Source organism: Solanum pennellii, chromosome 9 (genome assembly GCF_001406875.1).
Source record: "Solanum pennellii chromosome 9, SPENNV200".
NCBI lineage: Eukaryota > Viridiplantae > Streptophyta > Magnoliopsida > Solanales > Solanaceae > Solanum > Solanum pennellii.
Genome location: NC_028645.1, coordinates 25,903,500 through 25,928,701, shown reverse-complemented (window position 1 = coordinate 25,928,701; position 25,202 = coordinate 25,903,500). Strand labels below are relative to the sequence as shown.

General features: G+C 36.9%; 2 long non-coding RNA genes across 7 annotated transcripts; both read left to right on the top strand.

Annotated features, from left to right (window-relative positions):
• Positions 1-11,705: 11,705 nt before the first annotated feature.
• On the top strand, positions 11,706-12,510 carry LOC114074100. Of its 2 annotated transcripts, none has more exons than XR_003574583.1 (3): positions 11,706-12,024; positions 12,128-12,271; positions 12,439-12,510. It is a non-coding gene; the product is annotated as an uncharacterized LOC114074100 (long non-coding RNA). The 2 variants fall into 2 exon arrangements; XR_003574584.1 differs by having other exon boundaries at positions 11,708-12,024; positions 12,158-12,271.
• A 5,063-nt stretch (positions 12,511-17,573) lies between these two features.
• Positions 17,574-24,821, top strand: LOC114074099. Of its 5 annotated transcripts, none has more exons than XR_003574581.1 (3): positions 17,574-19,028; positions 20,345-21,354; positions 23,572-24,821. It is a non-coding gene; the product is annotated as an uncharacterized LOC114074099 (long non-coding RNA). The 5 variants fall into 5 exon arrangements; XR_003574582.1 differs by having other exon boundaries at positions 20,345-23,962; positions 24,105-24,821; XR_003574580.1 differs by lacking the exon at positions 20,345-21,354.
• Positions 24,822-25,202: the final 381 nt, after the last annotated feature.

Below are 25,202 nucleotides of genomic sequence, written 5' to 3'. Positions count from 1 at the left end.
CCCAATAATGTCCGCAATAGTCCAACCAATGGCTCATTTGGACCTTTTAATACTTCTACCATACACTCTACTTGCTCTATATTCAAATCTGATGCAATGATTACCGGCAAAGTGTCATCTCTTCCCAAGAATCATACCTCAGATGAGGTGGTAGAGCCTTAAGTTCTAATTTTGGGGCCTCCTCAATAGATGGTTTCGCAGGTGCTTCATATCTGACTCCAATTTCTTTGGTTTGAACCAAACTTCACCTCCATCAAGTGTCGCAACCAATGATAATACTCCTCAATACCATCACTCTCAAAATTCATGATCACCGCCGCTAGTGCCTCAACACCAAAGCGCTCTTTGATTTGTACCTTAGACGTACTCTCAACCCTGTAGGATATAGCAGATACCATTTGAAGCTCACCACTCTCCTTCATGGACCTACAAATGTTGAAAGTTGCTTCTTCATTGTTTAACCTAAACTTCATCTACCCTTTTTCCATGTCAACCAAGGCACGACCAGTAGCAAGGAACGGCCTCCCAAGAATAATAGGCACCTCAAAATCCACCTCACAGTCAAGAATCACGATGTCGACCGAAAATATAAACTACTCCACCTTCACCAACACATTGTGGAGTACCCCAATAGGCCTCTTCACTGTTCGATCAGCCATCAGTAACTACATCGCGGTGGGCTTTGGGTCACCTTATCCCAACTTTTTGTAAATAGAGAGAGGCATGAGATTTATGCTTGCACCAAGATTACATAGTGCTTTAGCAAAGTGTAACAACCCCCGATGGTACATGGAATAGTGAAAGCGCCAAACCTTCTTTCTTTTGCACAAGAGACATTGTAGAAATAGGTCTACAATGTTGCATTCGGTCATCATCTTCAAAAAATACTCTTCTTAGTAACCATATCTTTCATAAACTTGGCATAACTGGGCATTTGTTCAAGAGCTTCTATCAAAGGGACATTGATGGGAAGCTGTTTCAACATAGTAATAAAATGCCAATATTTACCACCCTTAGTCTTCTTTACGAATCTTTGCGGAAATGGTGGTGGTGGTCTAGGAACAGAGATTATCTTTTGGGGTATCTCTGCTTCTTTCACCGCATTATCTACCAACTCACCATTATCTTCCACCACCTCATCCTCTTTTCTCAACTCATCTTCCACACCAGACGGCATAGGTGGATCCATGGTTTCTTACCCCCTTGAGTAGTAACTACCATGAAATGTCCATTATTTTTCGGATTTTGGACATATTTCTAGGAAGAGTACCCGATTGACATGGGTTAATAGGAGAAGGTAATTGGTCAATTTGAAACTCAAGATGCTTGATTGAGATTTCATGTGCATCCACCTTTTGCCCAATATTAGCCAAATCACCTCTCAACTCTTTGGCATGCTCATCACTAGCATCAAACCTCCTCATTATGTTTTGCAACATATCTTCAACTCGCGCCATACTACCTCCACCATTCCAAAGAGCAAATTCCCAATTTTGAGGTGGAACATAGGGCCCACTCCGATAGTTTCTGTTACCATAGTTACCCCGGTTGATGTTGTTGTCGCAGTTGTAGTTTCCATATCGATCATAATGACCCTCTTGGTTGTAATTCCCATATTTCCGACCTTGATTTCCTTGAACTTGGTGCTAATTCTTCTGATTGGAGCCTTGGGCATTTGGTTGGAAACCCTCCGTCTGATCATTCACTGCATAAGAATCCTCTTCATAGTAGAATTCATCTGCTGGCGGTGGTGGTTTGGATAAATAATTCACCGTATTTACTTTCTCCGCACCTCGAGTGATAAGTTCCAATACCAACCTGAGCTCAGTTCTCATTTGATCCATCTTTTAACGAATCTCACCAGAGGCCGGGTTGTGTGTAGCTTGCACTGCAAAGGTGTTTCTCCCAGTGTCCGACTTTCTAGTGCTCCAAGCCTTATTGTTGCGAGAGATTTTTTCTAACTTCTCCGCAATCTCTGCATACGTGCACTCACCATAAGAACCACACACAATAGTGTTAAGTACTGCCTTATTACTATCATCTTTTCTTCTATACAAGTACTTTTTCAATGACTCATCATCAATGTGGTGGTTTGGGAAACTTCTCACAAATGAGGTGAACCTATCCCAAGAGCTTATTACCGACTCCCCAGGCAATGCTACAAAGTTGTTCACTCTATCTTTGTGTTTGAGCTTTTTAGAGACCATGCAATACCGTGCTAGGAACACATCCCTCAACTGCTCCCAAGTATAGATCGAGTTATAGAGCAACTCAGTAAACAAATTACGGCCTCTCCCGTCAGTTAGAGAAGGAACAATCTTAATCCGATGACATCCATGTCCAAGTCTGGACTCCCTACACAACTCTTGCACACCGACCACAGTTTGGTGATATGAGCATGTGGATCCTCGTATGGTATCCTTGGAAAAAACCCCTAGTAGTGAGCTTCTGCATCAAGCTACTAGTTACCACGAATGTATGACCTTGTGGTAGAGGAGGTAGAACAAGAGGCCCATCAGAATCTGTGATGTTAACATTGCCCCTATTATACTCTTGAGGACGTGGGCCGGAAGGTTGCTTCCTGAAAGCACCATCACCAGGGTTCTCCACAGTCACTTGTTGGTGAGCATCAATCTGCGGAGGAAGTTGATGACTGATCCCATCACCAATATTAGTAGAATTGTGTGGATCGTTCATTCTGTGGAGTGTACGATTCAGTTCTGGATCAATTTAAAGTATTGGTTCTCCTCGACTCCATGTACTGTGCATACATAAGAGCTAGACCTGAAAGAGATAAAAACAAAAAGAAAAAGTAAAATTAGGAAATTGTTGACTAAACTTCACTAATTGATATTAAAGTTAATCTAAAAGACATTTTCCCCAATAACGGCGCAAAAATTTGATATGCTCAAATTTTATTTCCCTACAGAAGTATAAGCGGTCGTATCAAGTAAAGAACCCAACTATTAGGTTGGGGTCGATCCCACGAGGAAAATGATTTAGAGTTAACTTTAATATACGATTGCCTTTATTTAGTCAAGTCCTTTCCGGAAAGTAATAATTAAGGGGGGGGGGGGTTTGTGAAACAAAAATGTTGAAATGATTAAAGATAAAAAGTAGAAAGAGTAAATTGTTGATGTTTATCAAGTTATGAGAAAAACAATGGTGTAAGTATTCCCCATATGTTGATAATGCCATAACCCTAGCTTATAACAATTCTTTCCTAAGATTTTGCATGCAAAGTGATAGGTTATGTATCTCTAAATCGTTGGTCCGGCATTTAGAGAATTTCACCCCGTACCTTGATTCGGCTACATGTATTTAAATTAATAACCTTACCTTTTACTTCATATTAAGCATCATATTCGATGTTTGGCTTAGTTATCATCTTGTACCAACCGAAACTAGCCAGTTAGATAGTATCCACTAAATCTATGTCGATAATTATTTTCATATTAACTATCCCCTTGGTGCGACAAATAGCAATATGGTGAGTTCTAATGTGTGCACTAGTTAAAAATACTTTTAGACGACAGAATTATCGATGCATGCAATAACCTGGTTGAGAATTGTTAATTAGCTAGGTTTATTTTGTTAATCACCTAGGATTTAGTTACCCATGATTAGAAGAACACAATCATATTTGTTGAATAATAAATCATGAACTTACTTTGTCAAGTTTGAGGAAGATCAAGAAATTATGCTTGAAACAACAAAATTCACTTGAGAATCGATTCTAGAAACTTGAATTAATTACCAAAGTTTTAAAGTCAATTCTCCAAGAAAAAAAGTATGAATAATAGTAAAAGATCCAACCCCAAAAACGAGGTTTTACGCCCTATTTATAAAATTATTTTGCTAAAAATAAAAGGAAAGCAATTAAGGAAAGTTTGTCCCAAAAAACGCAGCTTCAATCGACGACACCACAGACGGTCCGTCGATCAAACGATGGAGCATCTATTGCCTCCGTATGTCTATACTTAGCATCTTTTCAAAGCCTGCATGTTGTCATCTTCTCTGATCCAATTGATGGACCAACATCACGATCTGTCAATTCAATTACAGTCCGTCGATGCCTCCGTTGTTCCATACTTAAACATTTCTTCAACATCGGGTATTGGAACAGTGTTTGATCTCATCAACGATTTGCCAGGATGGTCCGTTGATCCTTCTATAGCACCACACTTGGTCAGAATTCCCCGAGTTTCTTCTAGATGCTTGAACCTCCAGTCGACGATCGCCACCTACGGTACGTCGATGGCTTCGTGGGTCAATTCTGTACTTTTTTCTACATTTACGCTTTGGACAACGTTCTTATAAAACACAGATAAAAATACATTAAAATTGCTACAAGAAGGACCTAGACACACACTAAACTTAAGAAAAAAACATTAAAAGTACCGTAAAATCATGGTACATCATTTATGCTTTACTTAATCCGGGTGCTACATTATCCTTTGTTACTCCCTTGATAGCTAAAGTTTGACATTTTACCCGATATCCTAAACAAACCTTTCATGGTAACTACCCTAGTTTGTGATTCGGTGGTTGCAATGAGGGTATATTGAAGTTTTCCTATAATGTTGTCCAATAGTGTTACTTATGTTTAATTAGCAGAACATGATTTGGTCGATTTTGATGTCATCATGGGGATGGATTGGTTGCATGATTGTTTTGCTTCAATTGATTTTAGAACAAGAATTGTCCAGTTCAATTTTCCAAATGAACCCGTTTTAGAGTGGAAGGGGGCAAATTCTATTTCTACATGTCGTATTATCTCTTGTCTTAAGTCTTATAAAATGATCTCAAAACGATGCTTATATTATATTGTAAGAGTCAAAGATTCAGACTCTGAAATTCCTCCCATTGAGTTAGTCCTCGTAGTGAAGGAATTTCAGGAGGTCTTTCCTAATGATCTTCCCAGAATCCCTCCTGAATGGGAAATTGATTTTGGTATTGACTTGCTAACGGATGCCAACCCCATGGTCAATTCCTCCTTGTCGGATGGTTTCAGCCGAATTGAAAGAGTTGAATGCTCAAATCAAAGGCTTACTAGACAAAGGCTTCATTAGACTTAGTATTTCTCCATGGGGTGCACCGGTTTTGTTTGTGAAGAAGAAGGATGGGTCCCTGAGAATGTGCACTGAGTATCACAAAATCAATAAAGTCACTACTAATAACAAGTATCCTCTCCCTTGGATTGACGACTTGTTTGATCAACTATAACAATCAAGCTACTTTTCTAAGATCTACTTGAGATCGGTTCTCACAAACCTAGAGTGAGAGGTGGGGATATACAGAAATGGAATTTCGGACTAGACGTGGTAACTATTAGTACTTAGTAATGTTCTTTGGTCTAACTAATGCCTTAGCGGCGTTTATGGACCTCATGAATAGGCTGTTTCGATGTTTCCTAGATTCATTTGTCATTGTCTTTATTGACGACATCTTGGTATTCGAAAAATGAGGGTGAACATATGTATCATTTAAGGGTGGTGTTGCAAGTACTTAAGGAGAATCAACTATTTGCCAAGTATAGCAAAAGGTGTATTTTTGTTGAGGGTCGGTGACATTTGTTTAGCATATCATCTCTAGTGAGGGAGTTGAGGTTGATCCAACGAAAACCGAGGTGGTCAAGAATTGGTCTAGACCATTGACTCTAACCGACATTAGGATTTTCTTGGATCTAGTAGGATATTATAGGAGGTTTGTGGATGGGTTTGCGTCCCTTTCATATCCCTTGACTATTTTTACGCAAAAGAGTGTGAAAATTTAGTGGTCGGAGGCATGTAAAAGAAGCTTCCATATATTGAAAGAGAGGCTTACCTCCGCTCCACTATTGACTTTACCGTAGGATACCAAGGGCTTCGTTTTATATTGTAATGCATCCCAAGTAGGCTTGGGGTGTGTGCTTATGCAACATGGGAAAGTAGTAGCTTATGCTTCTAGAAACCTTAGGGTGCATGAGAAGAATTATCCAACTCATGATCTTGACTAAGAGGCCGTGGTATTTGCCTTAAAAATAAGGAGGCGTTATTTGTATAGTGTTCAGGTTGATGTGTATACCAACCACAAGAGTTTTCAATATGTGTTTACTCAAAAAGAGTTAAATCTCTGACAAAGAACGTGGTTGGAATTATTGAAGGATTACAACATGAGTGTTCTCTACCACCCCAGGAAGGCCAATGTGGTTGTGGATGCTCTAATTCCTATGAACATAGGTAGTGTGTCTCACGTAGAAGAAGCCATGAAATACCTAGTGAATTATGTTCATAGGTTGGTTAGATTGGGTGCTAGATTTAAAGATTCTCCGAATAGTGGTTTTATGGTCCATCATAACCCAAATCGTCTTTAGTGGTTGAGATGAAGTCTAAAAAACATCTTGCTCAACTGTTGATGGAGTTGAAGGAGTCGATTGTCGGTAGGCTTAATGAGTCATTCTCCTTAGGGAGGGATGGTGTCTTCAGGTATCAAGGAATATTGTGTGTTCCCAATGTTGATGACTTGAGGAACCAGATACTTGAGAAATCTTATAGTTCGCATTATTTCATTCATCCGCGTTCTACAAATATATATCACGACCTTAGAGAAATGTTTTGGTGGGAAGTCTTGAAAGGGGACATAGTGGAATTTGTTGCAAATTGTCCATATTGCCAACAAGTGAAGGCCGAGCACCAAAAGTTGGGTGGTGTACTCCAAGAAATCCAAGTTCCATCTTGGGAGTGGGAAGCCATTAATAAGGATTTTGTGGTAGGTTTTCCTCGAACGCAAAAGCAATATTACTCCATATGGATGGTTGTGGATAAGTTGACAAGATCCTCTTATTTAATTCCCCTTAATCTTACATACTCGGCGGAGGATTAAACAAGGATCTTCATAGATGAGATTGTGTGTTGCCTTGGTATTTCTATATTCATAATATCGGATAGGGGTGCACAATTCACATCTAGGTTTTTGAGGTCATTCCAAAAAGGGTTGGTACCAAGATGAAGTTAGCCACCGCTTTTCATCCCCAAACGGCTGTTCAAGTGAAGTCTATTATTCAAACCCTTGAGGATATGCTTAGAGCTTTTATAATTGACTTCAAGAGGAATTGGGATAAACACTTGCCTTTGGTTGAGTTTTCCTATAACAATAGTTACCATTCATCTATCTCAATGGCTCTTTATTTATTAGGCCTTGTATGGTAGGAGATGTAGAACTCCTATTGGATGGCTTAAAGTGGGTGAGTCTTCACTTTTGGGTCCCAATTTGATTTATAAGACTTTGGACAACGTTCATATAATAAGGTATCACTTTAAAACAACTTATTGCTGGAAAAATTCTTATGCCGACCATGGAGAAAAGAATTAGAGTTTGAAGAAGGTGATAAGGTGTATCTAAAAATTTCACCTATGAATGGGCTGGTGAGATTTGGAAAGAAAGGGAAATTTAGTCCTCATTATGTGGGTCCCAATGAAATCTTTCAAAGAGTTCGTAAGGTTACATACAAGTTGAAGTTACCTAGTGAATTGGCTTCGGTTCAACAAGTATTACATGTCTCCATGCTTAAACAATGTATTGGTGATCCCAAGTTCATTCTTCCTATTGAGAGTCTACCTCTCATATGAGGAGGTTCCTATTGAGATCCATGATAGACAAGTAAAGAAGTTAAGGAACAAAGAGGTGGTTTCCGTAAAAGTGTTATGGAAGAACCACCTAGTTGAGGGTGCGACATGGGAGGTCAAAGCCAATATGAACTCCCGTTACCCTCATCTATTTGATAACTAAAGTTAGTTGTTCCTATTTATAGTGAAAATAATGAGTTTATTTAAAATTTTCTCTATTTTTTGGTGAAGTTCTACAAAAAGTTTCATGATACAGTGAGTTACAGTGAATTTTATGCCTAAAGATGATAATGTTTCTTTGTACTTGTTTGAGTTTATGTTTTAAAGTTTTTTATATTGTGCCTTCATAAATTGTATTGATCATGTTGATATGTGTTGAAGAAAGCTTTGTCATAATGAATAAACATGTATTGAATGTTGAACTCGTATGAGTAAAAATGATGTGTTAAGTTGTATTGTAAAAAAGGTTATGTGATTATGATGATTTTGATTGTGTCTCATGTTTTAATATGTTGTTGTTGGTTTGGATGCTAGCCTTGAGTCTATTCCTTCCTTTGAAAGAATTTTAGTGTCATTCGGGGAGGAATGTTCCTAAGGGGGGATATCTTAATACTCCGAAAGTCTAATGCCTAATCTAGATCCTAACATGAGAATCTAAGATATGTAACATTGTTTTAATGTCATATATAATTTATATATGTAATTTATGATGTTTTAGAATCAAAACGTCAAGGAGCGTCCATGACGCTCGGAAACTAGTTCAAAGAGGTGCTACTATGCCTTAGCCTATTTGACAAAGTTTTAGGAGTCGAAATTCAATGAAATTTTGTGGTAAGGTGTGTAACACATATTAGAGTTGGTTTATAGTATAAATGTATGGGTACGACTCCCGAAGTACCAACCAAAGGGTACTTGAGGAGGACCTTTGCATTTTGGTAAAAAACTGCCAAGAGGAAGTGTCTACATGCGTTTGCAGGCGACGAGGCGTGGTTTGATCAATGGGGTATCGATGATTCTGTCAACCTACACTTAATCATTTTTTCTAATGGTCCATTTGGACCAGTCTCTGACACCAATGACGGGTGTCCATGACAAAAGGGGGCAAAGGCATTGAGTGACCTACGACCCGTTAGTCGGGGTCTCGTAAGTCAAGTCCCCGTATTGTTGTTTAGTTTTAACTAATTTAATTAGTCAATTAAGCGGTTAGTTAATTATTTGGGGTTTAAGGAAGTCCTAATTAAGTTATTTAATGACTCCTATAAATACCCCAAACCTAAATAAACTAAACCTAACTCTAATAATTTCAAAAACTCAATTGCTCTTCCTTCTCTCTTCTTTCTCTCTCCCAAAGAAACTCCATAGAAGACAAAGCAAAGGAGGGTTATAGGGATTCAATAAGGGGGATTTTGTCCATCAAACTTCATCAATTAGTAAGGTATGGGATTCCTTTCACCTTTGAGATCTCTTTCCCCAAATGGTTCTTCCAAATTGATTTCAAAAAGAAGAGTTTTAGATGGGTTTTCTTCCATTACGAAATTGATCCTCTAATTGGCTTTGTTTATGATTTCTTTAGATAATTTTTAGTATTATTATGTATTGTAATACAATAATTCTAGTTCTTGATTAATTAACCTAGGTTGTGAAGTAGATCATGAATTTGGCCTAAGTCCCTAACCTTAGGCTAGGAACTAGTGATGAATTGTTTTATAGTGATTTAATTGACTTTATTATTGTGATTATTACTATTGAGTGATGATATTACACTCATTGTTTGTAACGACCCAAAAAATTGAAATAGGTCAAACTAGACCTACATATGTGCTTCATGAGTTAATAGATATTAAAATGACGTATCTTATAATTAGATGTAGTTTGTGAAGTTTTGAAGTCAAACGTGCAAGAACGTCGATGACGTTCGGAAAATTTACCTTGGAATGTCCTAGTGTGTCCTTGATTTTGGTGCGTGTTTTAAGGTTGTGTTTGGCGTCTAACACAAGTGGGGTTGACCCTAGTACCTAGAGGGATGTACCAAGGGTCAAAACGTTTGAGTACGACTTCTCAGAGACCACCCGAAGGGCCCAAAGGAGGATATAAATATTGGACAAGAAGCTGCCCAAGGCAGCGTGTGATACTGAAGCTACCTGTGCATCACGTGAGTGACACGAGGTCCACTACGTAAAAATGTTGGGAGGAAGAATCTGGAGCTTTCTCCGCGATGTGCAACCAAGTTCCAGTTTTGGCCGCGTCGTTTTTATGTCATATTAGACTTTGGAAAAGTGTCCAATTTGTGTGGGGGTGTTTTGGGCATTTTGGGTATGTGTTATATATTGAATTTAGGTCATTATACACTTATTCTCCCATCATAAACCCCAATCCCTGAATTAGAAATCAAAAATTTCCCAAACCCCCAAAAGTTCTTCTCTTCCAAAACCCTCTCAATCCTCAATTAAAGGTCAGGTCTTGGAGCTTGGGATAAGGATACAAACGGATTTATTCTTCAATTTTTTGTGGGTTTCTCCATATTAAGGTATGGTAGTTCATCCTTGAACTTTATTTCATTCAAGAAGCCATTTCTAAGAGATTTTCAAAAAGGGTTTTGAAACTCCAACTTATTCTATTTTTGACTCTAAACATGGGTCTTAACGTGAATAAGTTTTAATAATTGAACGATGTTGTTTTAAGTATTAGTTGATGATTTTTATGGTAAAACGTCAATGAACCCATACTTATGCATGTTTCCAACTATTAACTTATGAAATGGGTTTAATGAACATGATTATCTTATGTTTGAACTATGGTCTTCTTTATGGTTATGTTGTGTTTAGATACTGTCGTAATGGCTTTTTTATGATGTATTATTGGATAAGTTGTGAATAGGTGGTGAAAGCTTGGATGAATGGTAAGTGGGTTAGATTGATGAGTAATTATTATGAAATGTTCGTGAGTGGTATGATCCACCTTTGGTGGCGGTGTTTATTAAAAGTATATGAATATGTTTAAGTATGTGTGTTGTGAATATGACCTTGAAGGCATGGTATGTAAAATTAAGTGATGATTATAATGTACATGCATGATATGTTTTAGGAAGTTGAAATTCTATATCTTGAAAAGGTTATGTCAAAATGAAGTATATGTATAGGTGAATCATGATAGTGTGTTTTATGATGAAGGTAAGGTGAAGATGATTAGAAATCAAAGTAATGCATGATGGGGTTATGTAAATGGTGTTCTCACATGTACTCACACAAACACCTTCAATGAATGAAAGATGAAGTTAATGTCTATGTATGTATGAGAGTGTATTGAAAGGTTTTCTCAATAAGAATCTAATGAATGAAATGGGGGATTTGTAGGATAGACACTTTTCGTGAGTGGAGGTGAAGTATCTAGACAATCCCTACTATTCCTATAGTATGAAAAGAGGGATTTTGGGGTGAACACTCTTCGAGAGTTGAGATGAAGTGTTTAGTAGAAACCACACTATTCCCAAGAGCTTTCCAAGATAGGTTGAAGGTTGGATACCCTTCGTGAGTGGAGATGTGGTGTCCATAAGTAACCTCTATGGATAAGTACCCTTAGTGAGTTGAGATGTGGTACTAAATAGTTATCCCTTAACCTGTTGTGAATGAATGTTTAAGACTTCGTGAGGGAGTCATACTTAGCACCGAGAGGATTTGAAAAAAGGGTGGGTACGCTTCGTGAGTAGAGATAGTATATCCAATGTACCTTACTACACTATTTTAGGAGTAAGGCTACACTAAATCTGAGCAACGCTTGAAAAGTATTTCCTAAAATAATTTTGGCAACACTTTTAAAATGTAGCCTGAATTTTTAAAATCTGAAAACAATAATATTGCCCACACTTGTAAAGCGTACTCTTTAATGATATTCACTACACTTTATAAGCGTTGTCATAATATGAAAGAAATGATAACAATTATTTACATATATGATCACACTTTTAAGTGTCCTATTTTATAATTGTAAAAACAACACATTACAAGTGTGGCCTAAAAATTTTCACTAAAATATTATATTCCCTCCAACATTTTTAACTCTTACTCCCATATTTATTGGCCAAAAAAATAATTAATAAAACATTAACAAAAACTTCTCTATTTCTATTTTTCCTAGATACGATTTACTCTGTCTGTAGAACAAGTTATTCTCCAGAACTAAAGATCGAAGAGAAGAAGCTAAGGAACGTAGCTGAGCTGAAGAACTGATCAAGATTTGAGCTGAAGATTCTCTTCTCCAGAATATAATTTTTCTTGAAGGGCTGAAAATCTGAAGCTAAAGAACTAAGGATCAAAGAATTGAGGATCGAAGAATTGAAGATCAATGAAATGAAGAGCTGAGGGTTAAGAACTAAAAGCTTGGCAGAAGATTTCTCCGATACCGATTTCATCAAGTGCAGGTAGAGATTTTGTATAGTCGAGTTTTCTTCTTATTTTTTACTAATCATCTAGCACTAAAAACAATCTTCTCGTCAATTGATTGAATTTTTGTTTCGCGTTTAGAAGTTATTGATTACTTTGGGGTTCTTATAGCTAAAATTCCAAAGTAGAGGAAGAATGTGCTGAAAAATTTGAACCGTCAAAGTTAGCCCTAGTAATCTTGAGCAGACGAGGAAGAGGGCAGTACTACTGGAAGCATTTGATTCTGTAAGTATATATCTTTGCGTTCCTTAATATTATAAATTTTGAATTACATAATTCAGCTCCGTAGTGTTCGACACTAAAATAATGCAAAGAAGCCACAAGTATAATTCTTTATACTCAACCATACAAATCATTACAAATTATCTAATGTTGAAATATTTATGTGAAAGTTTGTATTTGAGGAAAGCAAGACGCTCTTTGTTGAAGCACTGGCGTAAAATGAAGCTCATGAGGTAGAAGAAGAAAATAGAAGGAGAGTGGAAGATATGATAAAATACGTAAACAAGGGGAATAGTTTTTGGTTAATTTTCTGTGTATTGCTTTTGTGAAATAACTATTACATTTATACAGGTAAGATGGAAAGAGATACGGAACCAGATAAGGAAAAAGATTATACAGAATATATTACTAACATAATTAGTCTATTCTGTTCCTATAATTATTTTGCTAAGTATGGGTATTTTCTACACTCCCCCTCAAGTTGTGCACTCGGATTTCCAATGCTCAACTTGCGCAAGACATTGCTGAAAGCTTCAGTACTAACAGCCTTGGTTAGGATGTCTGCCAGTTGATCTTTTGATCGAACAAATGGAAGTTTGATAACCTTGTCTTCTAACTTGTCTTTGATGAAGTGTCGATCAACCTCAACATGTTTTGTTCTGTCATGTTGGACAGGATTTCCAGAAATACTTATTGCTGCTTTGTTGTCGCAAAATAACTTGCAGGCTGTTTTCTGAGGAAAACCGAGTTCATTTAGCAGTTTCCTAATCCATAGGATTTCAGTTATTCCTTTCACAATTCCTCTGAATTCAGCTTCCGCACTTGACAGGGCTACAACCTTTTGCTTCTTGCTTCTCCAAGTGACCAGATTCCCTCCTACCAAGGTGAAGTATCCAGAAGTGGATTTCCTTTCATCTCGGTCTCCGGCCCAATCTGCATCGGTGTAGGCAGTTATATCGAGGCTATCATTTTTCCCGAAGTAGATCCCGGTGCTGCTTGTACCCTTTAGATATCTCAGAATCCTCATTACTGCTGTCATGTGATGTATTTGGGGTAGATGCATGAATCTACTCACTATCCCCACTGCATATGCAATATCTGGTCTTGTGTGGGCTAGATAAATGAGTTTCCCAACAATCTTCTGATATTGTTCTTTGTCAGTTGCCTTTGCCCCTTCTATGACCTGAAGACCATGATTTGCTATAATTGGAGTGTCAGCCGGTTTACTCCCTAACATTCCTGTTTCAGTTAAAAGATCAAGAATATACTTTCGTTGGTGAATAAAGATCCCTTGCGTGGATCTTAAGACTTCTATACCAAGAAAGTACTTTAAGTTTCCTAGATCTTTCATCTCAAATTCCTGAAACAACTTCCCCTTTAAGGTAACAATTTCTTCTTCATCATTTCCGGTGATGATCATATCATCTACATATATAATTAGACAGGTGATTTTCTGATTTGCCCCTTTTATGAATAAAGTATGATCAGAATTACTCTGTCTGTACCCAAATTTCTTCATAGCCTTAGTGAACCTTCCAAACCAAGCTCTTGGAGACTGCTTTAAGCCATACAGGGCTTTCTTCAATTTACATCCTTCTCCATCTTTAAAGTCATGAGAATATCCTGGAGGGGGTTCCATATAGACTTCTTCTTCAATGCTTCCATGGAGGAAGGCATTTTTAACATCGAACTGATACAAGGGCCAATCTTTGTTTGCTGCTACAGAGAACAATACCCGTATTGTGTCTATCTTGGCTACTGGGGAAAAAGTCTCTGAATAGTCGATCCCAAAGGTCTGAGTGTAACCCTTGGCCACCAATCTTGCCTTGTACCTTTCAATGGTTCCATCTGCCCGGTGCTTAATGGAGAATACCCATCTACACCCTACCTTCTTCTTCCCTTTGGGTAGAATACATTTTTCCCATGTGTGATTCTTTTCCAAGGCAACATATTCATTTTCCATGGCTTGTCTCCACTTCTCATCTTCAAAAGCTTCTTCCACGGTTCTGGGAATGTTTGTTGAGTACAGGGAGGTAGTGAAGGCAACAGCTGTGTTGGACAAGTTTTCATTGCTGATTCTTTCTATGGGGTATCTGGACCGTTGATCTTCATATTCCGGGTCATACCTTTTGGGAGGAACACCTCTCGTGCTTCTGTGAGGAAGCTCATATCTGTTTTGACAATTATCACTAGACACAGAGTCAGTAGGAACAGTACACAATTCAGAATTTACCTCAACTGATGTTGACTCAGGGTGCTCAGTGGTTGTCATTGGAGTGGTTTGAGGAGAGGGAGCTGATACAGATGTTTCAGAGTTGACGTCGGTGGTATTGCTTACTTGCGTTGGAGGATCAAGGTCCATCATTTCTGGATATATTAACCAGCTAAGGTCATCATTCGTAGTCTCCCCCTGAGGACCAGGCTGGGTATAGTAATAGGAGTGTTCAAAAAACTCGCAGTCAAGGCTGGTGTAGATTTTGTTTTGAATGGGATCATAGCATCGGTACCCTTTTTGAGTAACCCCATACCCAATAAAAACACATTTGATGGCTCGTGGTTCAAGTTTATTTCTGATTCTTTTTGGGAGATGAACATAGACAACACATCCGAACACCCGTGGAGGTAGAGAATGATAGGAAGGGATGGACACATGGGAAGAAAGAGTGTCAAGAGGAGTTTGGTATGCAAGAGGTTTGGTAGGTAGTCGGTTGGTTAGATATGTGGCTGTGGCAATGGCCTCTGGCCAAAAATGGACAGGGACATGGGATTCTAACATAATGGCTCTAGTAATCTCAAGAAGGGTTCGGTTTTTCCGTTCAGCTATCCCGTTTTGTTGAGGAGTGTCCGGACAGGTAGTCTGGTGAATGAGGCCATGATCAGAAATGAACTGTTTCATATCTAAGTTTATGTATTCTCCTCCGTTATCAGATCGAAGAATTTGAGGTTGGGCAGCAAATTGGGTACAGATCATGTTGTAGAAATTTATAAACACATCATATACTTCAGATTTATTTTTTAGAAAATAAACCCAACTCATACGGGTGCAATCATCCACAAACAAAACAAAATAGGAATATTTATAAAAGGCAAATTCAGGTGCAGGACCCCAGACATCAGAATGAATTAGGGTAAATGGCTTAGAAACATGAGTTGAACTGGGAGAATAAGAATGTTTATGACTTTTTGCAAGTACACATGCTTCACAGTCCAAAACAAAATCAATGTCCTTAAAAGAGGGAAATAATCGTTTAAGATAACTTAAAGACGGATGACCTAGCCGTCGGTGCCACATCCAGATCTGATATTCCGGCGACCCTTGAGCAAGCAAAGCGTTACCCTGTTGAGTCACCTCGTTCACATAGTATAGACCTCCTCTTTCAATACCACGACCAATGATCCGCCCCGTCTGAGCATCCTGTACAATACAATCAGAGGAAGTCATTAGAATTGTACAGTTTAGTTCCTTGGTTAATTGACTGACAGATAAAAGTTTGTGGGTAAGACTTGGAATTAAAAGACAATTTTTTAAATGGATTTCTGATGTAATATCCACATCTCCGGCTTGAGTAATTGGAATAAACTCCCCATTTGCAGTTTGAATCTTAGTACGGGTAGTTGATGTGGAGGAGAGAAAATCGGTTGGATCGTATGACATAGTGTCCGTGGCCCCACAGTCAAAAATCCAATTGGACTTATTGCACATGAGACCCACACTTTGTTTTTCCTTGGGTTTTTTATATAATTGGGCTTCTGATTTTTTGGGCTCAAGGGCTAAAGGGTCAGATTTTTTTAGGGCCTCTTGTTTTCCCTCACTTTCATTTCTAGAGGACGGCTCCTCTAGAATTTTCTCTCTTCTCCTTCCCGTCGCTTCCTCTGTCTCCATCCATGGTTCACCGGAAATTTTGGTGAACCCATCTTTGCCACTCATACCTGTTCTCCTGTCGGTAACGCTGGTCGACGAAGCCTCGCCGGTACCCGCTCGCCTGTTGGTGACAGTGGTTGACGAAGCCTCGCTGGTCGGTTCTCCTTCTCCGATGGCGGCGTTAGCCTTGCCGCCGGTCTTTGTTACCTTGGTGGCGGCTTTACGCTGTCTCAGATCTTCCCACCATTCTGGGTAGCCGATGAGCTTAAAGCATCCTTCCTTGGTGTGTTTGGTTCCTCCGCAGTGGCTGCATTTGAGGTGAGTTTTGTCCTCTCGCCGGAATGATGAATCTGACCGGCTAAATGAAGAATCTGACCGGCGTTGAGTGACAAGACCACTTCCGATCTCTGAGGGACCTCGTTCCAGTGATGAGTTGCCGGTCATTATGCCACGACGAGCAATTTCTCGTCTGATGGTGGCATATGCGGCATCAATGGTTGGAAGGGGATCTAGATTTAGGATGTCTCGCTTTTCTTTGTCAAGTGAATCATTTACACCGGCCAAAAACTGGTACAGCCTTTGTCGTTGTATAAATGAGTTGAACAGTGTGATGTCTTCTGCGCATTTCATTGGGTTCGGCATTCGTCTATCGATTTCTTTCCATAGGGTATTCAATTTACTGAAATAGACCTCTATCGTGTCTATCCCTTGTTTCATAGATGTTGCCTTTGTGTTCAGATCATAGATCTGCAGTTCATCTCTGCCGCTACTGAGTAGAGTTTCGATGCCTTTCCATAAATCTCGGGCAGTTTTGTAGTCCAAGAATTGATTCACGAGGTCTCCGTCAATATTCTCGATGATCCATGAAATGACCATCGAATCTTTTTGAGCCCATTGCTGGTATTCTGGATCGTCTGGTGAAATGGGATTGACGATGATGTGATTGAGTCTTCCCCGACCACCAATTGCTATCTGCATCAGTTTACACCATTTGGTGTAGTTGGTGAAGTTCAATTTTTCCGCGACTCGCACTGTTTGTGAAGTCACTGGTTCGATGTTGGTTGAGCTTTTGTTGAGTGTTTGGAACATTTGAAACAGTTGTTGCATATGTTCCATAGAAATAAGCTGGTTTGGATTTTCTGGTGGGTTTTCCGATGGGTCTTCCATTTCGGTAGATCCCGGTAGATGATGAGTACGAACAACCGTCGAAGATCGACCTTATGGCTCTGATACCATGATAAAATACGTAAACAAGGAGAATAGTTTTTGGTTAATTTTCTGTGTATTGCTTTTGTGAAATAACTATTACATTTATACAGGTAAGATGGAAAGAGATACGGAACCAGATAAGGAAAAAGATTATACAGAATATATTACTAACATAATTAGTCTATTCTGTTCCTATAATTATTTTGCTAAGTATGGGTATTTTCTACAGAGGGAAAAAAGGCGAAACAAAGTTAGTTACACATAGCTCCATATGTACTTCCACATCCTCTTCTCTTTTTTTTACTTAGCAGTAAACTTTGAATTATGTAGGTTGTGTATATTGTATTAACTTTATTGGTTGTAGATGATTATTTGTTGATCTAAATTGAACATTAATCGATGTTTGTACAATAAAAATTGTGTGACATGAAATAAAATTTAGGAAGTTATGAAAGAAGTCAGAAGGTTGCTACGTTACCCACATCTTATTGTACCATCTCGGCATTTTTCTTTTGAAATAAATAGAGCCATCACCATTATATACAAATTTCTCAGGAACTGGTACTTGTTTACAATTATTGCTTGTTTCTTCATCTTTCATTCCATTGTTCTGCTCTCCAACATTAGGTGCTTCCATATGGCAAATTTTCCTCTTTTTTCTCTTCTTGCATATAACATCAAAGGACTAAAAGTGCTAGCATCACGAAATGTCCTAGAAAACATATTTTTAGGAAGGAAGATATTTTTCTCTAAGTGGTCCTTTTTACATTCTGGTGGTCCCTTTCTATTTTGTGATTTCAACTTAGCAGGAGCTATGTTTTAAGCTAAAGAACGAGTAGTTGGCCTCTTCATAGTGTACTCATGAACTTGGATATCACTTTCAATAATATCAAAATTTTTCTTTGGCTCACCAACATGACTTCCACTTTCATTCATCTATATTTTCGAGGCTTTTGCATCCTTCTAGAGAACTGAAGAATTTGGGACACTACTTGGTTGGGGAAGAAAGCGTTGCTTTTATTTCCTGAAGAATCAATATGAATTGGTTTAGATACACAATACTTTAGTAATTGATAATCTTTGTTAACCTAAGACCCCTAGGTTCCAGAAAGACAATCTTTTCTCGGTGTATTGGGATAGTTATGCTGATGAACTAGCTTGTGAATGAGGCATAATTTATTGATCTTTCTTGGGCATTTACTATGCTTGGAAGGGTATAAAAATTGCGCTTACAAGAATATACTGTCATTACCTTTTAGTGTTTTGATTGGTATTTGGTTATTTTGCTGACAATCTTATCTCATTGAGCTATTCTTCGGTCGAGTGTACAAGTATAGATTAACGTAAACACAAAGACAGGACTTCTCTTTGTTGAAATCCAAGATTAAGGAATCCTCTAATAATGAAGAAAATGTTGCTGAGGATGTAGCAGAACATATTAAGGTTGCAACCTTGTCTACTACAAAAGGTTTAAGTCATGGTTAGGCTGAGGGTGCTGCTACTGCTGCTGCTTGAAATTTCAACACATATGGCCAAATGTAAGAACCAGTCGATGGAAGGAAAGAAAAGAAGCAAAGAGGCAAATGGCATCGCTTTGTTGGTGCTCCCGTAATACATACAAGCTCATTTGACGCTCCTGTAATACCTTGGCAGCTTGATCTAGCACTTGGTTTTGGAGGAATAACAAAGGTGATTTTATATTTTTATGCAACAAGTGATTACATTTTTATTCAAATGTATATTTGACATTGACTCTAGTTGTAAAAATGTGATACTAACGTGTTGTTGTCTTAATTTTAAAATTGCAAACAACTAATGGCTGATTTTCTGTAGGTGCAAAAGGCCATGGATGTAGATGTCTTGAAATACGTTTGTTGATTAGGGTTTTCATTTTCCACTTATTAGAATTTGGGTTCATTTTCTTTTGAGGGGAAAAGAGAAGGAGGAGGATTAAGAATGCATAGTCTTTACTTATCTTAAATCAGTTGTTGTTCTCAATCGACCTGTCTAAGTAACATCTTGTTGACCACTAGTACTTGTTAAACTGACCAGATTACATGTGAAGTACCTAGGTTTGTCATGCAACATTTGTTCCTTTAACAGACATCAATTTACATCCAGTACTATATACAGTATGTGCTTTCACTTCTTATGAATAGAAGTTGAAAAGTAGTATGATATCATGAGTAATATCTTCTGCCTTATGATTCTCACAACAAAATCTCCTGGATGTGAATTGCATTCCCTATTTCTTTAAAATAAATCATCTAGGGGTATTTTACATTTCACAATTTCAACATAAAGAATAAGATTTGAATAGGAATACTTTCAGTAGATGTTTCTGAAGGAAGTTTGTAGTTTGTGACTTTGTGCATGCATTCTTCTATTTTGGCTTTCATGGGATAAATTGACAAGTTGTTAAATTTATAGTCGAGATTCATTGTGAACAACGTTTTTGAAGTAAGCAGTGTTGGAATTTTATGGAATCAAGATTAAATATCAATGATGGTTTGCTTTTATTTGTTTATTTTTGTTGAAAGATTATCATGGAGAGTAATATAACTTGGAAGGGATGTTTTCATATAGTGAGAGTTATATTTGGGGCGAAATGGTCTGGTGGACCCTTGTACTTATATTAGTTTGTATTATGAACCCTTCTACTTATCTATTTGTCATCTGGACCCTTAGACTCAATAAAAAACAATATGTCGGACCCTTGTGACTATTGACCACGCTTAAGTGGTTTTACGATGGTTGAGTTGGCGAAAGTGTGTGATTTCACACTCCTTAAGGCGAGTGAGTAGTATCTTTAAATTTTAAAAATATTAATAAAAAATAAAATAATACAAAAATTAAAAAATAATTAAGAAGACCACATCTTCTTCACCATATTCCACCTTCAACACCAACTATTCCATGCCCAATTCTTTCTTTTTTCTTTCTATACTCTTGTTATCAGATCTTGGCATTGAAACCTTCTTGACTCCATTGATTCGCCTCTATAGGGAGAGGCCGATATTAGTGGTGCTCGTCAGAGAAAGTGTGGCGGTGATGGCTAAGTTGGAGGATCTAGTACAATATTGAACAGATTTGGCCAAATCTAGTGGTATGGCGTTGACGGACGACGGTGGCAGTGCTATGATTGTGTGGCGGCTACGGCCAGATCTGGCGGCGACGGCTAGATCTGGTGGTGTGGCGGCGGCGGCAGCTTCAAAATATTTTTTTTCTTTAGCTTCTAATATGGTTTCCTTCATTTAGTTTTTTTCTTCTCATTTCTACAAATTTGTGAGGTAATAAATTTGATAATTTTGATGGGTAAAAAATAATTGTTAAATCAATATTCGTATATATTGAGATATTTTAATGGTGATAAAGTTTGCATTAATGGAGAAAAGAGGTTTATGAAGTTTCAAGTGATGAACAAAGTTTTGCAAAAATTATAACTTAAATTTATGAATGATGAAAACATAAAAAATAATGGTTATTTTTGTGATATAGGAAAGTGGTGATAATGGTGAAGATGATGATTGTAGTGGTGAGATCTAATGTAAAAATGGAGACATGGTTAAAGAAGAATGAAAGAGGAAAGAAGTGAAAATAATTTTTTTTCTTAAAAATAAATAATTAATGATGTGTCACGTAAAATCTGACGTGGATGACGACGTGTCACATTCGTTGAGCGATTGAAGTACACACAAAGCCAAGGGTGTTTAAAATGTTGAGTTTCATTGAGTCTAAGGGCTCAGTTGACAAATAATTAAGTAAAAGGGTTCATAATACAAACTGATATAAGTACAAGGGTCCACAAGACTATTCTGCCATATTTTTGGTGCAGAAAATAACTATGAGCACAAATTGATTAACTGATGCAGGGTGTGCTGTAAATCAAGTGTATGATATACTTTACTTGATTGGGCACGACGATATTGTTTTTGGTGTTGGAAGTGAAGGTTGAATACTTCCTAATGATACCAGTCTTCCTGATGTTGGTGGATATCTCCCTATAATTTATCAGGTGGCGAAAAATATCAATTTGCTCGACTTTTGGCACTATTATGCAAGTCTAGAATCATTTGCTTTAATGTCAGATTGTTGGTTTGTTAAACCTCTCCATAATTTTCGTTTACTTGAAATCTTGAGTACGCTTAATATTTAGTGATTTGTTAGGAAAATGCTACAGTTGGTTATTGTAGATATACACAAGCTATTCTTCTTGAACCCGGATAACGTTTGCATATGGACTCTAATTTTGGATTTAGAAAGAGCTTCCTCCCACATGTACTATAAAGGTGAAGGGATGATTACTTTTTCTAGCTTCCTTAATCGCATTATTATAAATGTTGTCTAGCTTTCCTAGTCGCATCTTTTTTGGTTTTCACAAGAAGAAACAAAATTAGATACTTAAAATTCAATCCGCAGTATGGTTGAATGTAACACAGGATATCATTTAAATAACCAAGGATCACTGCCTACTTAAATCTATATTTGATTGCTTTCTGTCAGTCACAATGAAATGGCACATCAAAACAACATTCCCAATGAAATCCCATAAGCTGGGTTTGGAAAGGGTAGATTGTACGCCGACCTAAGCACTAATTGTGTTGCACAAATTCTACAACTGATTCTTGTATATATGTACTGAAGAGCTTTTCTTTGGAAGGTTCTCAATTAGTATATCTAGACTTGGCACTAATGCATTTATTTTTGAGGGTATGTTCAGTTCTATGCTACGTGAAATTAGTATGACTAGATAAAAGAGCTTAATTCGACTTCTAGGTTCGTCTAAACATAAAATGTTTTGATAACATGTTAATCATTCACTTATCAACAAGGGAAGAGACATTATTCACCTATTCAACAGCCAACGATTCAACAAGTAATGATCAACAATGAAGAAGAAAAAGTTTGTTGATTTCTTGGTTTGTTTCTTTATATTTCCGTATTCGTTCTAGTCCTTTCCCTCAGTTAGCTTTTTTGAACTTATTGCAGACTTAACATTTTTTTCTTGTAGTTGCACAAACTAATTAAGTAGTATCTTCTAAAAGACATCCCCTTTTAATCGACATGATTTATATCATCCACAACTTTCATCTAGAAGTATTATCATCGCAAAGTCACATGTTTCTGCTAAACAATGGAAATGCACTCTTTTTTAGTATTTTACACCGTAATAGATGTTGAATACAAATAGTTAAGGGGCTAATCTATTTTCATGTTGTATTTTTGTTTACATGATTTAGATTCTATTTTGTTCCATATGTGAAGTAAGTTTGACTTAATACAGAGTGTGTAGGAGATCATAATTTATTTTCTTCGTAATATGGTTTCTGTGCTGGTTTGAGGTAGGAGATACTCCTTGAATTATCAAGATGCATACAAGCTAGCCTAAGTACCAATGTAAAAAAAGAAGAAGAAATTGATCCAACTTTATAAGATAAACATCAATGATCTTAAAAGAAACTCATAAAACCTCATTTTTAAAGATGAACAAAACAAGAACTAACAACAATATATTTCGATGATATTCTAACTGGACATTATTATACCACAACACAGAACTACACTTCAATTCTAAACAAGTTCGGGTTGATTCTATGAATTACAAGACTCATTTTTTAAATTGTACTTCATATGATAATAGATTTGCTACTCTAGGAGCATGTGGATCATCAATATTTACTGAAACTTTGTCTTTTTTTTCTTATGCATTGTACCGAAGGGTTTTAAATTGAATAAGTGAAGTCGTACTTGATTTTTGGTGGTGAAGAGAACTCCTTATAACATATGGATATGGTTCCCCAGAATTTGAGTAAGGGATTTACATTTATCAGTGTGATGCTTATTGTTTTTGTGTGGTGGTGTTGGAACTCGTAACAAGCAGAATGTCATTTGATTGGTAAAGCCATTTGCATCTCATTGAATAAATTTCTTTGTGTTGTTTTCTCCTAGCTTTATCATTACCAATATATAATATTCAGAACTCAAAGTTTAGGAGAGAAATTCTTGGTCAGACAGGCTATCCCTTACCTACATTATATTGATGCCTTGACAAGAATGGTTAATCCTTCTTTCAATGGAGAGTACCTACTTAAGTCATTATCACATTTTGGACATAATTTCGTGATGCGTTTTGGTTTGTTAGTGAATGTAAATTTCAGGTAACACCATGAGTTGTTCGTGATTTTCAAAAGTAAACAGTGATCTTATAGTGTTTATTGTCTATGATATGAAGGTGAGGTGACCAGCTAATGGAAGCAAAACATTGAGTAAACTTCAATTTGAGGTAACACTATGTTCATATGAGATAACTGAGCTCGTCATTTTTTTTGAGATTTGGTATTGACTTGTTTCTTGCCCTCGGATAGCAGATTACTTGGATGTGTCTATTTTGTTCCAATGAGAGTTATGGCACCTGTATTGGGATTAGAATAACACAGACTTCTACTACTTTGTATTTCTTTTTACATCTGCATAACGTGTATTTTTCATTATAATCTGACCTATAGTTTGTTTTTTCTTTAAATTTGGAAGTTAATGGGGTACATTATGAAGTAGCTTGTCAGTGTCGGGAACTTGATTATGACTTGTCATCCCAAAAAACATTTGGCGATTACTTTAGAAAGGTACTTACTTTTGCTCCTTATTATATAAACTTTTCTTGCCTTCCTTTCTAATAACGTACTAGAAGTTTGTTAGACATGGAAGAACTATGAATAGATTTATATATATTGAACTAGCCAATTGAAATGGTTCAGTCTTGTTTAGCTTTTGGTCAATTAGAGGTTAGGATGAAGATACTCAGTCGCTCAGTGGATGACAAAAAAGTGACAGCAGGGTGCAACAATGTAATATTTCTTGTCAAGTGTCCAATTGCTTAAAAAGGTAAGCTCTATCAAATGTCAAACAAGAATAATAATTACTCGGAACTAACTTTTTTGTATTAATATATCCAACTTTTGCTTGTAAGGGTCTGCAAAGATAAAAAGTTACTCATATTTTCACTTGCTCCATATACAAGAGTAAAACTCTCATTTTATAATTTAGCCAGGTCAAAGTGATAAAAATTTTGTGGGATAAAGGAAGTAGTTGTCCAAAACTCTTGTATTGCATATGTTTGGAGATTTTGTTGTATCACAATGTCCAACTCTTTAGTTATATTGACAGGACGTCATTTATGAAAGGTTTTTCTCCTTAAAAAAGACCCTATTATTTCCTTTTAAAGTTTGCTGATACAGTCTCATCTGACATGACATTAGTATGTGGCATGAAGCTTATCTATATTCCACACAGTGTGACCAGAGAGTAGTAGGTCTACTTTTGAAGAATATTATGCTCGAGTCAATTTGATCTCATTAAAGTGGATGAGAAGAGTTTTTGAACTATTGTAGAAGTTTGATTTCATTATATTTAATTTTGTTAAACATATTTATTGCTAGAATATATTGAACCATTGTAAGAGTACTTTCTGTACTATTGTGGACACATATGTAGAATATTTCTTTATAAATATGTGTATGTACATAAGTCATAATATCCTTAGAAGTCTATTGCAAATTTATATACATTAATTACTTATTAGACAATTTAATGCCTAAGATTATTTATTGCAAAACAATAATGGTGTTTTTAATAGAAATTGTGGCATATAAATATTTTTATAGCAAAAATAGAATTACAACACTTTAAAGTGTATCCATAGGGCTTTAAATTGTGGCATGAACATGGTCAAGGACTACGCTTCAAAGTGTTGTCATACATTACATAGAAAACGCAACACTTAATTTTTTTTTTCATACATTAGATAGAAAAGACAACAATTTAAATTCGTTGTCATACATTATATACAAAAGGAGACACTTTCAA